This window comes from Xenopus laevis, chromosome 9_10S (assembly GCF_017654675.1).
Source record: "Xenopus laevis strain J_2021 chromosome 9_10S, Xenopus_laevis_v10.1, whole genome shotgun sequence".
Lineage (NCBI taxonomy): Eukaryota > Metazoa > Chordata > Amphibia > Anura > Pipidae > Xenopus > Xenopus laevis.
In genome coordinates this window covers 29,755,152-29,772,515 of record NC_054388.1, presented here as the reverse complement: position 1 = coordinate 29,772,515, position 17,364 = coordinate 29,755,152, and the positions used below count along the sequence as shown (strand labels likewise).

General features: G+C 37.7%; 1 protein-coding gene across 8 annotated transcripts in view; it reads right to left on the bottom strand.

Annotated features, from left to right (window-relative positions):
- LOC108702718 (RNA binding protein fox-1 homolog 3) overlaps nucleotides 1–17,364 on the bottom strand; it is a 614,603-nt gene that overhangs the window by 233,640 nt on the left and 363,599 nt on the right. For 7 of the 8 annotated variants that reach the window (XM_041578500.1, XM_041578497.1, XM_041578495.1 and 4 more), the window contains one exon: nucleotides 4,805–4,895. The exons of the other annotated variant lie outside the window; for it this stretch is intronic. The gene's annotated coding sequence lies outside the window, so the exon portion shown is untranslated. The remainder of the gene's footprint in view (nucleotides 1–4,804; nucleotides 4,896–17,364) is intronic. 8 annotated transcript variants of the gene reach the window in all.

The following is a 17,364-nucleotide window of genomic DNA, read 5'->3' as shown; positions in this document are numbered from 1 at the left end:
AAATCTTTGGACAGAGACAACTTTTTTCTAGTTCCACTACACCTTTATTGGAAACCTCCACCTAGTGAAGGCCCTGATCCTGATGTGTGAGTCGCAATGTAACCCATGCTCATACACTAGCTGGACGTCTATCTATCTAATCTAAGATGGTTTATACAAGGTCTGTTACAGATATATGGACACAAGCTGCCAGTGTACAATAAAAAAAGGTGGCAGGTCTGCCTATAGCAACTGTCCACAACCATCTAGAATATGCTGTACAGTTTTGAACTCCAGCGCTCAAATGGGACATTGAATTGGAGAAGGTCCAGAGAGGGGCAACTAAGCTGGTAAGAGTTATGGAAAATCTTAGCTATGAGGAAAGACTGGCTATGTTGGGGTTGTTCACTCTGGAGAAGAGGCTCTTAAGGGTGATATGATAAATATGTATAAATATATAAGGGGATCATATCATAATCTCTCGAATGCTTTCTTTACCAGTAGGTCTTTCAAGCTGGCACAAGGGCACCCATTCCTATTAGATGAAAGGAGGTTCTGTCTAAATATTCTGAAGGGTTTATATACAGGGAGAGCTGTGAAGATGTGGAATTCTCTCCCTGAATCAATCGTACAGGCTGATACATTAGATAGCTTTAAGAAGGGGTTGGATGGCTTTTTAGCAAGTGAGGGGATAGATAGATAGATAGATAGATAGATAGATAGATAGATAGATAGATAGATAGATAGATAGATAGATAAATCATAGTACAAGTTGATCCAGGGACTGGTCCAATTGCCATCTTGGAGTCAGGAAGGAATTTATTCCCCTTCTGAAGCAAATTGACTAGAGGGGCTTCAGATGGGTTTTTTGCCTTCCTCTGGATCAACTAGCAGCTTTTTTCAACCTAACTTACTATGTTACTACATAAATGAAAGCAAGAAACTTATGGACAACTGCACTGGCGCACCTATCCTACTGCAGCATCTGTCTTCACATGTCTTTAATAAATATCTATCCCCCACCAAAACTGTGACAGACATGAGTGATATGAATATTGCCCTGAATGCAATGTTAAAACAGATCTACAGTAACTGCCTTTTACAGACATGAGCAGAATTATCATGGCATTCCAGGTTTTGTTTCTAAAATCACATAACCGTTATAAAAGTGTCAATGAGGACCATCCTTAACAGGAATTTATAATGTATATTTTGGTGGAGCTCTGTTTCCCCATCCAGCAGTTACTTTACTTTGCAGACTCCGTTTGGGCTGTCAAAAGTCTGCATACTATTCTAAAGTGTCAGGTGGCTGTAGATTTTCAGGCACAGGAAGAAAAAAACTCTGATGATGAATTAAATTGAAGTGCTTAGGCACAGCAATGTTGATAGACAAAGCTATTATATGCCTGATGCTGAGTGATAGCACTGATGAGTATCTAGTGGTCTCTTTAACTTATCAGTGAGTTGTGCTGTCAGAGAGCCCAGCTCATTAGTTATACACCGAGTGGTGCTTTTTGTTGGGAATTTCGCTGAATGCTAGGATTTGTTTGCAAGGTTTTGATGCAGATGAATAACCAACTCCAAACCTTTGTTTACATGTGACTGTGCTGGGCAACTGAAGGCAGAACATTTTTGCTTACGAAGGGTGAAATTTGGGGAAGGTTTGATTGTTTAAGACAACTGAGCTCGAATGAAAACATGCAAATTAAAAAAAAAAATCACACATTTTTTTCCTTTCTAGGCAAAAAGTTTGTAAAGTATTTGGTATTCAGTTTTATGTAACTTTGGAGGGTTATTATGGGGTTACTGGGCCTATAGGCCTTCTGAATGTTATTCTGTTTGCATGTCACTGCCTAAAGGAGGAAACATTGTGACCTAATGCTAGATCTATGTCAAGGGAGTCAAAATCTTTTTTATACTGTTGTATTTGCCTGGCTTAGTACAATGGAGTAAGACATTGAATTTTACTTGGTCACAAAATTATTGAATTCATAGTTCATTCACATTATAGGTCCACTAGCAGGTAAAAAAAAGGCATTTACACATAAAAGGGCTCATTTACTTAAAAAGGTACTAAATGTTCAGCTGCCAGTTACAACCAGTTAGGAATTAGTTTGTATCTACTAAAAGTTGGAAATAAAAGCAAAGAGCCGATTGGTTGCTACAGGTAAGTGCATAGGTATATATGCTTGTATATCTTTATATAGGGCTACAGTGTACATGGTGCTTTCTTTATAGTACAATGATAGTCAGCGACAATTCCGGTGAAGAAGCCGCCTGAGGCGGCTCCTCAAAATGCTGCCCCCCTCGTCGGCTTACCCATCTGCAGGGGAGGCATCCGAGGCAGGAACACTAGTGCGGAGGGTATAACTGCGCTCTCCTGCACTAGTAAAGCCGAATTTCTGGTTTCAAAACTGGAAATTCGGATCTTAAAAGTACAAGAGCGGCTTTTTGCCGAACCTGGAAATGTATCTGGCACTGCCGTCTGAGGCGGGCACCTCAGGCTGCCTCATTGGCTGAGCGCCCCTGATGATATTTGAGAGAGGAGCCACATTTTGCAATAAAATGAAAATAAATATACACAGGGCAACATAAGTGGTACTTGTTAAGTGGTCCCTGCCCCTTTAAAATCTACATTCTTAGTGAATGGTTGTAGTAATGCGTGGGTCAGCCTGAAACTCATAGGTCAGGTGGGTTTGAACCGACCAATTTCCCCCATTGGTGGTTGCAATTTAAGAGGCCGGTCATATTAGCTACAAGTTTCCCTGATCACCAACTCAGTGTGCTGTCTTAGACTCTCTGTTGGATCTGTGGTGCTGTTTATATACTCTCACTTGCCGTTGTTTGGCATGGATACAGTATATTACTCTGCATGGTGTGATGGGATAGGTTAAGTCACTGGTTGAGTTAGGGTTCAATCCTGGGGATTGAATCTTCAAACCCCTAGATTGAAGATTCTTCAACTTTCACTTTCTTCCCTGGCTTGTAAGTGCAAAGACTGGACCGATGAGGAAATAAAGATATTGAGGGAAAGCTCCTCAGAGAGAAGTTTATGGATGCAATACCATAGTTGAGGAGCAACACTGGTGTAATTTAGTATAGAGGTTGGAAAATTAGCATTATTTGTTTGGGATGAAGTGTGAAAAACTGGCACAAAATGCCACTTAGTACAAACGGAGCAATATCTTTTCTAGAATTCCAACATAACTGTACCCATTGCAGCGCAGCCCAAATTTTGCATCTTCGGTCAGTGGAAAGATTCCCCCTGGATTGTAAAGGGAACAAGTTATGGCTGCTGTGTAAGGGCAAAAAGAGGAAGGGATAAAAGTATACAATTGCATGCTCCTTACCTACAACTCATTTATGGAGGACTGTTAGATGAAGGGCGCCCTTGTGCCCAAGGGGTCAGAATACTAAAGCGCGTTAAAAATATTTGCACAATATATAGACAGAATTTTCGCCAAATATATTTTCGCCAGTTTACTAACCTGCAGAAAATATAAATTTGCGAATTTTCTTACGCAAGAATAAATGTTCGCCAGTTATCACATTCGCTGAAAATAACGCTACGTACACATTAAAGGCCGGTTTACTAAACAGCGAAATGTGTAAAAAGACAAAATTTTACCGCCACCTATGTAGTGGCCTAAATATTTTTCGCCAGAAAATTCTCAAGGGGCAGGAAATATCCCATTTTTTAACCCATCATTCATTGCTGACAGGAGAGAGATCTGTAGCTATTGCTGAGAGGATGTTTTAGCTACTGCTTCTATCTGCTGCAATTTCAGCTCAGAGGCGTATTATTGGCAGCAGGCATCACAGTCCAAGGATTTGTCAGCCTCTACGCTTTTTTGGTTTCATTGTGATTGGCTACATTAAACTCTGCATTTATATGAAGCAAAGAGATTGACTGGTATGATTTCTTGTTCATATGATTCTATTGGCAGAAGGGTTTATATGATGCATACATGTTTGATTGGTTTTACTCTGGTAATGTTGTTGGATGGTATTATCATCAGTCAATAAAGTTTATGAGTCACAGTAAAAATTGCCATAATAATAATAATAAAACAAGACTATTTTATAGCATAAATATTCGCAAAAACGTAATTTGTCGGCAGAAAATTCGCAAATAAAATTACCGCTAACGTAAGCTGGTTCGTTAACGTATTTACCGCAAGTGATCGCAATGACTTCTGAGCGCATCGCTGTTTAGTAAACTTAGTCGCTGCGAATATTCTGGCGGAAAAATATTCTCAGCGATAACATGCGACAATTTAAAGTCAAATTTACCGCACTTTAGTAAACGGACCCCCAAGTGTGCAGCACCTTTTGTGTTAAAGTGGTTGCAAGCTGTACTTCGGGCTGCATGCTCTTCAATTGTATTCTGAATTATTGCGCCTAGTGCCGCAACCATCTTTTTTGGTTGAAAATGGTTTGGTTTGCACAGTTGTGATATCAAAGGAGATTTAGCCTAATGATTCTTTTTATGGAGTGATTGAGCTAGATAAGTAGGAATGAATCTTACATAGCTTTTTAAAAATCAAGATAAATCAAATAACTCCAACATGACTAAACCATGCACATTTACTGGAAGAAGTCATGTTTTTTATCATCCTGTCCATTTTAATGTTTTGTTAGTAAACAGGAAGGGGTTAATTCGGTTAGTTAATGAGGTTTGATCGGAATACTTGCTTTTAAAAGAGATTTGGACAGACCGACTAAATGGACTCACAAAAAGAGTCAGCATACAATCTACTGTATATAACAATGAGCACAGACATAGGCAACAGGAAAAGTATATGGAATATGGATTAGCACTTACTTCATGTAACAGGATTGGTACTTCGGTAAAGGGGAGTTTTCTGGCAAAATACTTCAGCAAGACTCCCCACTATAACTGCAGCAGCAAAGCCCTGCAGATTTAAGCACAAACAGGTGAGAACAGTGATGTCATCAGTTATAATCTGTGCTTAGTGATGTAATTTGTGTTACCTGACTCACTGAAACTTGTGTATTATAATAAATAAGGTACACCCTGTTGTAAAATATGAGGATATTAGAAGCAATTTCAGCACTTCATTTAAGGGCTACGTTATTCTATATATCTATACAGTATATACTATTACATACACATACTTATGAAGTAAGGGGCCGATTCACTAAGGGTCGAATATCGAGGGTTAATTAACCCTCGATATTCGACTAGGAATTAAAATCCTTCGACTTCAAATATCGAAGTCGAAGGATTTAGCGCAGATAGTTCGATTGAACGATCGAAGGATAATTCCTTCGATCAAATGATAAAATCCTTCGAATCGAACGATTCGAAGGATTTTAATCCAACGATCGAAGGAATATCCTTCGATCAAAAAAAGTTAGCCAAGCCTATGGGGACCTAACATTGACTTCGGTAGCTTTTAGATGGCGAACTAGGGGGTTGAAGTTTTTTTTTAAAGAGACAGTACTTCGACTATCGAATGGTCAAATAGTCGAACGATTTTTACTACGAATCCTTCGATTCGAAGTCGTAGTCGAAGGTTGAAGTAGCCCATTCGATGGTCGAAGTAGCCCAAAAAAACCTTCGAAATTCAAAGTTTTTTACCTTCGAATCCTTCACTCGAAGTTAGTGAATCAGCCCCTAAACGTTGCTTAGTGATGTCATCAGTTATAATCAGTACCTAATGAGGTGTTTTTTGATTTCCTTTTTTTCTGTAATAATAAAACAGTAGCTTGTAATTGATGATAACTAAGCAGAACTTTATACTGGTGGCAAAACAATCTTATTGGGTTTATTTCATGTTGAAATGATGATTTTTAGCATAATTTGTTAAAGTGATCAAAATGACAAAATCCTTAGGTTCCAAACATCCCATATACACCTATATAACCCTCTGTTGCAAAATATAAGGATATTCAGAATCTCCACCATGACTAGGGTTGGGCAAATTTTTCGCCTTGTTTTGCCGCGGAAACAACGCCCATAGACTTTTTATGGCGTTGTGCGTCAAAAAAAAAATGACGCGTGTTATTTTGCTGCACTTCAAAAAAATTTTAACGCCCATAGACTTTAATAGACGTCAGCGACATTTCGCCGGCGGCAAATTTTTGCCGCAACGAAACAGCTCAAATTCACCATCCCTAATCGTGACTTGTATCAAAGCACTCAGTCCTCAGTGACTTCTAATGTTCTTACAAAAAGGGGAAAATGATTCCCTATAATTTAAAGGGGACTTTTACATATGGGACATTCAAGACGTTTGCACCCTAAGGAAAATGAAAAGTCAGTATTCACTAGTGAAAGAGGCAGGGTGGCCAGGCTTGGTCAATACTTCAATAAATGTATAGACATCATTCAAAAACACAAAGGTATACAGATTTACAACCATTAGCCTTGATCAGGGGGAGAAATCTGACTGCCAGTTTCATGAAGTCAGGAAGGGCTCCTTCCCCCACTCATTAAACTAAGAGGTTTTTAGTGAGGTTTTTATTTGCGTCCCTCTGCATGGAAAGTCGGTTGCTGTGGAAGAGTCTATGCTTGATTGACATTTGCAGACCCTGATAACTATGTAGTTATGGAGCTGTTATCAGCAACATTACAAACATGGCAAGCCCGAGAATGTGACCTGCGGTGTATAATAGACAACTGCAATATATGTTATGTCTTCTGCAAACAAGAATAATTTTTGTTGTCTTCTGAATTTGGGGCCACACTTATAGTACATCCTCCATGTAATCATCAGGATAAAACCCCCTTGCGGTAAAGTTATTTTTTCACCCTTTAGATTAATACTCCTCTTTATTATATAAAAGCATCAGGTGGAAAATGCAATTAGATCAATTGCAAAATATTTCTGTTAATGACCACCAATACAAAGGTCTTGATTGCCTTTTATTGATCTATTATTGGTACACAGAAGTGCAATATTTATTCCAGGCCAACCTTGCCCTGTGGCAAAAAAAGCTCCTATTGTATAATGTTACGTAACGCTATATAAATAAAGATTTACAATCATATGTATATAAGTGCTTCTGGCCACCCTCTCTGTAGCGCTTACATTTTGATTCCATGCTTTTAGGGAGAAGAGAGCTTAAACAGTGACCAAATATATGGACAGAAATGGATTTGTTCAGCACTCAAGCATAACAATAGTGTCCTATACATATTTATTCCTATGCATGATACAGAAACAGCAATTTAAAAAGGGGGAAAAACATTTTCTATTTCCTGGTGACTGCGTGAGTGATTTTATCTCCACGGGCCTCAGGTCTAAGGCCTTAGGCACAAATAAATTAGGCTGTATGCTCTACGTTGCTGTGAATTAGTGTGGCTAAAAATGTACAGCGCTAGCAAAGAGGGCCGTTTAAACTAAAGATACTATATTATTTGATTTTCCTCAGCTGGCACCTTTTTCTTTTGGCTACAGGTCACAGCTTTTAGTTAATTAGACAGGCTAATTGCGGAACAGTGCTAGGGGGTGGCAAGGGTTACAGCGGTTGTGAAAGGGCCTCCGTGAGAGCACAATAGGATTAGATTCCTGCAAGCCGAGGTTGGAGCTGAAGACCGTTAACTCTTTCCCTGAGAGGAAGAAAAGTAAAGAACCATTTATCTATGAGGAGCGCAGGGCAGCCAAGGGTGCTGGTTGTGCCAAGTCCTTATATCCCAACAATTATGCATCAGAAAATGTATGCCCTAACAGAATGAGAGGTAGACTGAGGTCCACTGTGTTTTATTGATGCTCATTGAGAGCTGGCCACTGGCTGCAGCCTACAATGCACTTTCCCAATTAGGAGAGAAAGAAAGCCAGGCAGCCAGCCAGGAGACAGCCTGCAAAGCATGCTGGGAGGCCAGGAATATGCAGGATCCTCTTTACAGCCCATTGCCTTATATTAGTAACATCAATAATTACACTGAACATTTAGAAAGTCCATTAGAATGCATGCATTCATTCTGAAAGCGGTGGCTTTCACCTGGAGAAAACAGCTGTATAATATAATGTAGCCGTGCATTGGACATGTTTCTTATGCTCCATCACGGACTATACAATAAGTCAGGCCAAGTTTCTCTATTGTTCCCCCTAAACTGCCTGAAGGCCAAGCAAAAATAAAATCTACATGATGGTTAAGAATATCAGAAGCAGCTAAAATGAGCCCATGCCATTTTCTGCAGGGCCACACACGTCCTGGGGTAGGTCTCTGTTATAAAGATATAAGTGAACTGTCAGGTCCTCATTTGGGAGTAGGTGATTGCACATAGATACACATACATGGGGGGGGAACACAGCACAGTCATTTTGCACTACACATCAATGGCTTTTCCGCAAGTAAGACAAACCAATAAAGCACTACCTCACGACTTCAGATATAGGAGATTTCACATTAACTTCATGATTCACATCAAATTTCCTGTACATGGATATTAATCATGAGAATTTCCGTTCTCTGCTCTCTTAGTTAGTCATTCTTTTCCTGAAGCATTCATGAATTTCTCAGATTTCGGTTGAGACGCTCAAATGACTTGACATCCCTCGGTTACAGGTACAAATTGGCCGGCATTCCTGGCTCTGGATTTGTTTTGCTGTTGTACCGCTCTGTATATATTGGCATCTTCATTTCAACATCAGCACTCATTACACTAAAAGCATCTGCACATGCAATAATTCCACCTGGCACCTTGTTTATGCCGAGTGACAATGCAAGCATTACATTAATTGATTCAGCCAATGCACGCCCAATAGATGCACAAGGTAGAACCATCCTCTGCCAATTGCCCTTATTGACCCTTTGGGTGCCAAGGCAAGGTGTAAATCCGTTGGGAGAGACCCAGTTCCAGTAAAAGTTCTCAGATTTATTTGTTATTCTTTGATTACTTTTTATCTTTGCATCTGAAAACTGGTAAGCAGTTGTATTAAAAGAACTGCAGTGGGTCCCTAAAAAGCTTTTGCTGGGGGGTGTGCCACTGACCTGTCAACTTCAACTTCAAACTGACCACTCTATATAAACCCATGAACTTGGAGATCTTGCTGAAAGATAGGATTGCCATCTGGTCAATAACATCTAAAGGCCAACAAATTGTCCACTGCACTTGTATTCTCCTGTTCCACAATAAATAAAGGACTTCATTGTCATATTAAACTTTTTTCTTGGCCCCTTCATTCTTTACATCCTTTACACTCCATTCTCTGTTACACCCACACCTCTATATTATGCCACACTGATTGTTATTCTATAATACCCCTCCCCACTGATCTATCCACCTACAGTGCAGATATTGAAATGCAGGTTCTCAGCAATGCATTTGCTAGTAGTTATATATATATATATAAGGGACTCAAATGTCAATACCCTTGTGGATCCGTCCTGTATAATGCAGACAAATAGACAGAGGCATCTTATAATATTGGAATGGAACCAGAGAGCTTTCTTCCACTGCAGGCTTTTCTCGTCATTTATAGCATCCATTTGGTTGAGCTATGCGTTAAGACCTTTACATTCCCCAATGGGATTACACAGGCCTCTTTTCCATTTTTATTTGGCCCCAGTTTGTCATATATATGTATAACGCTGTGTGTGCTCTGATATTGAATGAGCCTTTCTTGTGAAGCAAGTAGTATATGAAATGTAAGGGCAGAAAAATATAACTATGCCATTATAAAAATAATGAACAATCTGAGGTTAGCTTGGAAACTCTGTAAAGGGAAATCAAGGGATCCAAAAATGGATTAGCATTTTCCACTAAACTGGAGTTAGTGCCACTGCTAAAATGCCACGGTCATTGTTATTTATGGATACAACTTTTCATAAAGAAAATGAAGCAAAATAAAAACTGAGGGGGACAAAGAAGGGAGAAAATCAGTATTCCTTATTAGTCCCATGACTAAGGGCAAGAACCCCCCCCCTCCCCTTAACTATACCATCATAAAAAAATAGTCTGCGGTTACCTGTAGTGAGAAATGGAGGGATTCAAAATGTAGCATTTTCCTCTAAACCTAAGACCCCTATCCAATGGCACTGCTCTATTACTGCTGTCAGTCATTGAAAAGTTGAATGGAAAAGCAATCCTTAATAGGTTGTGTATGATTTATGCATATATATATATATATATATATATATATATATATATATATATATATATATATATATACTTTATACCCATCAACTGCTTCCTAATGTGCTCTTCCTTAAATTGCAGATGTTACATAAAAACATAAAAACAGACACCTATGTCTAGTCTGTCTGAGGCTGTTCAACGCATATTATGGTTTCATAATAATCTTCTGCTTCATTTTAAAAAGAAGATCTGTAACTGCGCAGGATCAGATACTATTTACTAATATTCTGAAAGTCTTGTTTAAAATGTTGACCTGTTGTATGTGAAGTATTGGAGAAACACCGGAAAACAAAACTTTAGTCCCCGTTATAAAACTTTAGGAATCATTTATGAATGCAAGTGCAGTGTATAAAGAAAGATGCAAATCAGAATGTTGTTTACCCATAACTGTAGCCACAATGTGACTTGTGTCCACAAGAATTACAGCAGATATGATACACTTGTTTTGACACAAACTAAGTGTTGGGTCTAGCATCTTCAAAGTAGGGATTGGTTCTCTCGGCACTTATTGATGCAACCTGCTGTGGTCAATAGGTCCATCCTGGTTTCTCTGATAAATGGTGCACATTTGTGCCTAAGGAAGCTGTGGAACCCTATAGCTACCACTAGGGTTGGTGATAGCTCCAGAGTTCCCCAGCTTCCATAGGCACAACTGTGCATCTTTCATCAGAAAAGTCAGGGTGGAGCCATTGACAACCATGTGGAAGTGAAGGAATGTGTTTGGACATTACGGGAGGAATGTAATTAAAGTCACAAAGAGAAAAACAATTTGCACCAATAAGAATAAAAATCCACATCTCGCAATGTAATATTGTTCCTTAAACTGTTATTGCATTGCGAAATTTAATTGCGCATTGCAAATTTTAATTGCGCACTCTTAAGAAGTGCTTGAAGGTGTCGTAATCTTTTGCAGCACACATAACTTTTTCAGTAAGAAGTTTTATTACATTTACTGTGCATTGGCGCAAACTATAAAAATCGCAAAAGCTCTTCCACTGTCAGAAGTGGTCGCTAAACAGTTTCCGGGTTCGCAAAGGCTATATTAAATCTGCGCAAAGCAAAAATTGTTCGCGCAAAGGCATAACTTTTCGCATTGCTAATACTTTTTCAGTTACTGACTTTTATTACATTCCCCCATAAGTGTTTCTTCAAAATGCGCTCTCTATGGCAGTAATATTGGAGGATTTCTATGTTTGTTTATATCTTCTGTTTAATACACATAAGAAATAAATTCCGATTTTGCTTAAATGGTGTTGATCAAATAATTACTGTTTCTTTACACTAATGCAATATGGTGATTACTTAATTTTACAACTGATATGATGATGATGTTCCTTAAGAGTCATCAGGGCCATTTTTCATTAGGATATTTAAGTTTCACTCAAGCAAGGCAGGTTAAAAACTGACCCCAAACCTTGTTTCATGTTAGTTTATTGAATGATCACAGGAGGGGTAATCATTGCCTCCTGACACAAATGTATATAAGGAAATAGTCCACTTCTATGCAGCATCAAGTACCCTTTGGCTAGGGCCTGAACAAATATGTAAACACTCAGGACTGTAGGACAAATAGATATAGAGCTGGAAGGAATCAACCATTATTCTTCTGTGGATTTCTGTAAGATGCCATGATCATTCTTCCCCTTGAATGACCATAATGGAGGTTATGTAGTAATTGTTTTGTATGTTGTTCTTTTATTGGATGGGTATTAAGAAATAAGTGCATGGAGTTGGGGTGTTGATGTATAGCCATAGATTCAGATGGATAAGGGCTGCTAAAGATTAATGCTGTGAATAAATAAGCAGCTCTTCTTGCAAATGGCTATGGGAACTTTACTGTTCTTATGTGGAAGACGTTCCCAGTTGAAAAGGCAGCATATGGCATATATGTAAACAGAGCTGCAGAAGTATAAAAAAGAATGATTTAAAGCCAGAGCAGTAATAGGCTAACCTGGCAATCATTCTCTTTGAGATGTATATGATACTGTCATTGGCACTGCAAGGATACAAGGATATAGGGACATGAGGTGTCACTGCGAGACTCCAAGACAGTGACTTTTGAAACATCTAAGGTGTTCCTGTTGGCAACCATATATTTCTAACTAGACAGTTCTGTTCTCAGGATCAAAATTTTATTCCCTGTGGTTCAAGGGTGGAACAGAACATATATTTGTAGGCATATTTAGGCATTTGTATCCTGTTCAACTGCAGCAAATGTATTTCACATGCTGTTCTGCTTCCTATTAAGTACTTATCTTTTGACATCAAAAATAATTAATGCAGTGCTTCGTATCTTAACTTATTTTGATGGGTGCTCCTCAAAATCTGGACATGGGATGCTAAGCAATAATAATACTTCCCACAACACATGGCTGGGATTCATAGTAGGATGGATTAAAGCAATTTCAGCAATTTCGTAACTGCCTCATATGTGCTCACTGTATAGTCAGCATCTGGCGACCATTCTGTTCTGTGCTTCCACCTTGCATGAATCTTCTACTGATGTTACTTAGCTGGGCTGAGGGAAATGGCCTCTTTTCCCTGAAATATGAGTTTTTGCACCGAAATATTATGTCTATTGGCCAGGAGGGCTGAAATAACCAGTTTAGAGATGAATAATAGGTCTCCACTGAAAATGCTCTGAAAGATTTACGTTCCAAGTAAATGGATAATTCGCCTCTAGTAATGATGTTTTAGCAAATCTGTTATTTGAAGGGACCAAGTCATCGTGAAAGCTTCAGTCCATTCAGCCAGTCAATAAAAGTTAACACCTTTAAATCACTTTGCTATTTATTATATAAGAGACGTGTTTATGCCTGCTTACAGAATTATTGTTTTGCATGATAATAATGATTAAGAATTATGATAATGCATGAGTTTCTCTAAGTAAAACAACAGTTCTTAAACTAGCTGTTCTCATTTTTAAACTAAACTCTACTAAAACCATCTTTTAATATTTAGTGATTCTCTAAAACATGCGCAGAACAATTATGATGGTATAGCCTGTAGATACTGTATTGATTTTCAGTTATTCTGAATAAGAAGAAAACAAATATACATTTAATGGGGCATTTGGTACCATTAGAGTTTGTATGAAAATTTTGATTTGATGTCTCCCAGTATTGTAAATATACTAGGGAATCAATGTTCACTCTAAGGTGTGTGCTCATGCACAAAAAGGTTAGAATGTGCTCATAAACAGGGTAGGACTGGTACGACGGGAAACCCGGTGGGCACAGCCCAGACCCCCTCCCCCAATCTGCTGGCCCCCAGCAACCCCCCATGTCCAGTCCAACCCTGTGCACAAAATAATTTTTTTGTGCACGTAGCCGAGGAGCAATTACAGGGAACATTGTAGGGAATGTCTGCAAATATTTGTTGATGAAAACAATTTATAGTGCTCTCCCTAGATCAGATGATTCTAGGGGTGATAAACATGAACCATGAGCAGTCTGTAATAACATGAGTATTATATTGTCAAGACTTTTCCTAAGAATGATCTGTTCATCAGATCATCCTGTGGTCTACAACTCTTAAGTGGACCCACACACTATGGCATATAAATGTCTAATTTTGTTATGCATGTAAAGGGTCCAAGATAACATAGATCTAATCACCGATAGGTGGCTGCACAATAGGGGGTCCCAATGCACTTTATGTTGGAATTATTGGAAATAGATCTAGGGAGGACTGCTAAACCTACACAGTCTCACTTGCTTGTAAGCACTGATCGAAACATTTTTGGAGAACGGTCATTTTAATAGCAACTTGGCTTTATTGAAGCACACATAATAATTTAAATTTAGCAGTGGGTGTACAAAAGTGAAGCGTTCGTGCCTATACACTCAGAGTTATTTAAACATCACGTGTTTAAGTGCTTAAGTAGTGTCATACATGCATAACATTAATAATTTAAAGGAAAATATTTATATAAAATCACTGAAATGTGAATATATGAATAAATAATCATATGTACTGTGAAGTAGAAATTAATCAATATACACAATCATGAATTGTAAAGAACTACATATTACTAAATAATAAACACACCTTTAGAAAGATTTTTTTTGTATAAATGAACTAATATAAACCTGAGATTATGTGATAGTACATTAAATATTAAACATCTAATGACAAAAACCATGTGATATAATATACATATATTTAAAAAGGACTGCTAAACCTACATGGATCTTAAGTGACAATTTGGACTATTAATTAAGTTAATTAAGTTTTACCTTTTAAGCAAACTCCTGGCAAGATAATGCTATCACTGGCAAGATTCTGTTAGCTCCATCTGCCTTGATGGGCACATGCAATGGAACAATGGGCTGCATGAAATGCAATTAGTGTACATTTAAATGCACTAGACATACTGGCATATCAGCAGTTTGCTAGGGGTTCTGGCTAATGCTAGCAAGGTCACAATGGGTGACAACAAAACTCAATATGGGATCTGGGGTCAAGGATTTTTACCTGCTGTTCCATAATTTTCATTATTTGAGAAGTATCTTCAAATAGTGGTATTAAGTAGTGAACTGGTGAAAGTGTTGGGAACTATTGATCTCAAACAGTCAGTAATAAAACTATAATCATCTTGTTGACCCCACTGGTTAACCACAGACCTATGGCAAGCAATTTTTCTTGAGCTTTCATAAGGTTGGGACTGGTCAGAGGGGGAGCCTTGTACAAAGGACATATGCAATATGCCAATATAGCATAAACATTTTTAATAAATTCACTTATCAAAACAAATGATATATTCCTAACAAATAACCAAAAAAAAAAATTAATGTTAAAATTTGCCTCCGTCTAGAGTTTTGACTAATTTTTCTATCCCCTCAGGTAAAAGTAGCCACACAAGGTTTCACCGACATGTTCTTCCAAAATAATAGCTATTATTGTTAACATGTATTTATAAATTAAAAACATGTATACATCGATACAAAAGTTAAGGAAGGCCCAGCTCAATAAAGCTTACAATCTAAAAGGAATGTGCCATGTTAAATACTGACAGAAGCATTTGCATCAGAGCAAAGTCTGGCAGTTGTTTTTGCCAAATTAATGTAAAATGAATATGATTTTAGACGAGGCCTCATCTATGAACACAAAAGCAATGCTCTAGGTGCACAGTGCACACATATTATTGTTTATTTAGCCACAATGCAGCATGGGTTACCAAAATTCTAACACAATAGCAGGTTCTCCCAAAATAATGTGCCATAGGGGATCCATTCCAAGTCAATTAAGTGCCTGGGCATAACACCCACAGAGAACCCTGGAAGTAGCATTTACTTAAGGTAGTTTTTACAGGTTCACTTGCCTCACTGCTCTTTCTTTTGCACCTTGCAGCAGATTTCAATTAAGCATTCTCACACAAGCATAGAAGAACAGCCTTTGACAGATTAGAATTCTGTTTAACTGCTTGCATTTTTACACTTTGCACTTGTATTTGTAAATGAACCCTCATTGCTTTTAATAATGGATTTCTTCATTAAAGTTCCATTCAGCAGCATGGACTGTTGTTCCTTGTTTCAATATTCTTCTGCACCCTTCTTCTGAATTGTGCCTTTCTACAGTTCTATCCCTTGAGTTGTTTCAAAGCAGCTTGGTTCTCATTCTTGAAATTTGCTGACGGAAGGGGGGTTTATATATGTGTATATAAATTATAAATATTATATATATATATATATATATATATATATATATATATATATATATATCACACACTCCAAGTTAAGTTGCTATTTATTAGTTAAAAAGCAGCATTAAAAAGGCATCAACATGTTGGTTCTGTTGGTTTTTATCTAATAAACAGCAATTTAACTTGGAGTATGTGCTATACCTGCTATTTTTTATTCATTCCAATTTGAGCACAGCACCCAGATTGAATCGGACAAAGGAAGGAAAGAGTATATATATATATATATATATATATATATATATATATATATATATATATATATATTTATCAAGACCAAAGGTCTTATACAGGCAGCAAGGTATTAGGGCATTTAGGGCTCTCTTCATTCCAGGACTATATTTTTGGGTTCTGTGGATACAGTAGCCTATGCCCTAATTCCATAATTAATCCTTATTGGAGACTATCCTACGGGGTTTATTTAATGGTTAAATGAAATTATTACGGAAAGACCCCTTTATCCAGAAACCCCTAGGTCAGAAGCAGAGGATTCAGGCTCTTATATCAGTTTATGGTAGGAGCCTTTATAAGCAACTACGTGATGTACAGAGATACTCCACCAGATATCCAGCTTCAGTTTCTGAAGAGCTTTAAATATTGTGATTTGTGGTGGAAGTTGATGCTAAATGCTGACTCTTGTAATTTACTATTTACAAAAAGGTACAGCAAGTTTAAATATTTAAGTAAGGTGCACCCATAATAAAAGTTCTCTAAAATCATTAACAAGAAACTGAGACACTTACAGTATGTTTTGTAGCCTAAAAGTCAATAAAATTATGCAGTAATAATGGAAGAGGGATTAGTGTTACATCATATATTTCAGCTTCTCCGTGCTCAACCCACAGCTCTAACCTAGAGAACATAAACAACCACTGAGATATATGTCTGTGTGTATATATATATATATATATATATATATAGATAGATAGATAGATAGATAGATAGATAGATAGATAGATAGATATGCTGAGTGCTGTCAGACACATATGATGTCACTTGAGACTCTGATACTATACAATCAGGATGACAACCCCATAGAATACAATGACTATGTACCATCTCATAGTATATAAACTCCTGGAGCCCACATAATGCCTCAAGCTTTGCCTCAGGGATTTTGTTACAAAGTGAATCCAAACATGATCATAACCTATAGGGTCAACAGTTAATGAGAAAATTCTCATATCACAACCTACCTAGCTACTCAAATAAATCCAATAACCTAGTCATTCCATTATGCTTCTAAGTAAAATAAAAACATTGTGATGTAGTGGTAGAATTTTTTTTTTTATTTTGCAGAGGTTTAGCTAAAGTAAACTCTACAGTAGGTGTCAGACTGTGGACCTAAAAGATGCCCTTATAAAATGTATTATGGAAATTAAGTAGAAACATCCGTAATTATTCCCAGCCATTGTGCTAATTAACTTGTATGACATCTACTTGGAAGGTGGTCGCCCTTTGCAACAAGACTTTGAAAAATAGAATGCAGGAGAAATCTGGAAGAGAGGGACTTTGGCCCTAATAGTGCTGCGTGTATTCATATTGGTATATTATTTTAATTATACAAAGTGGA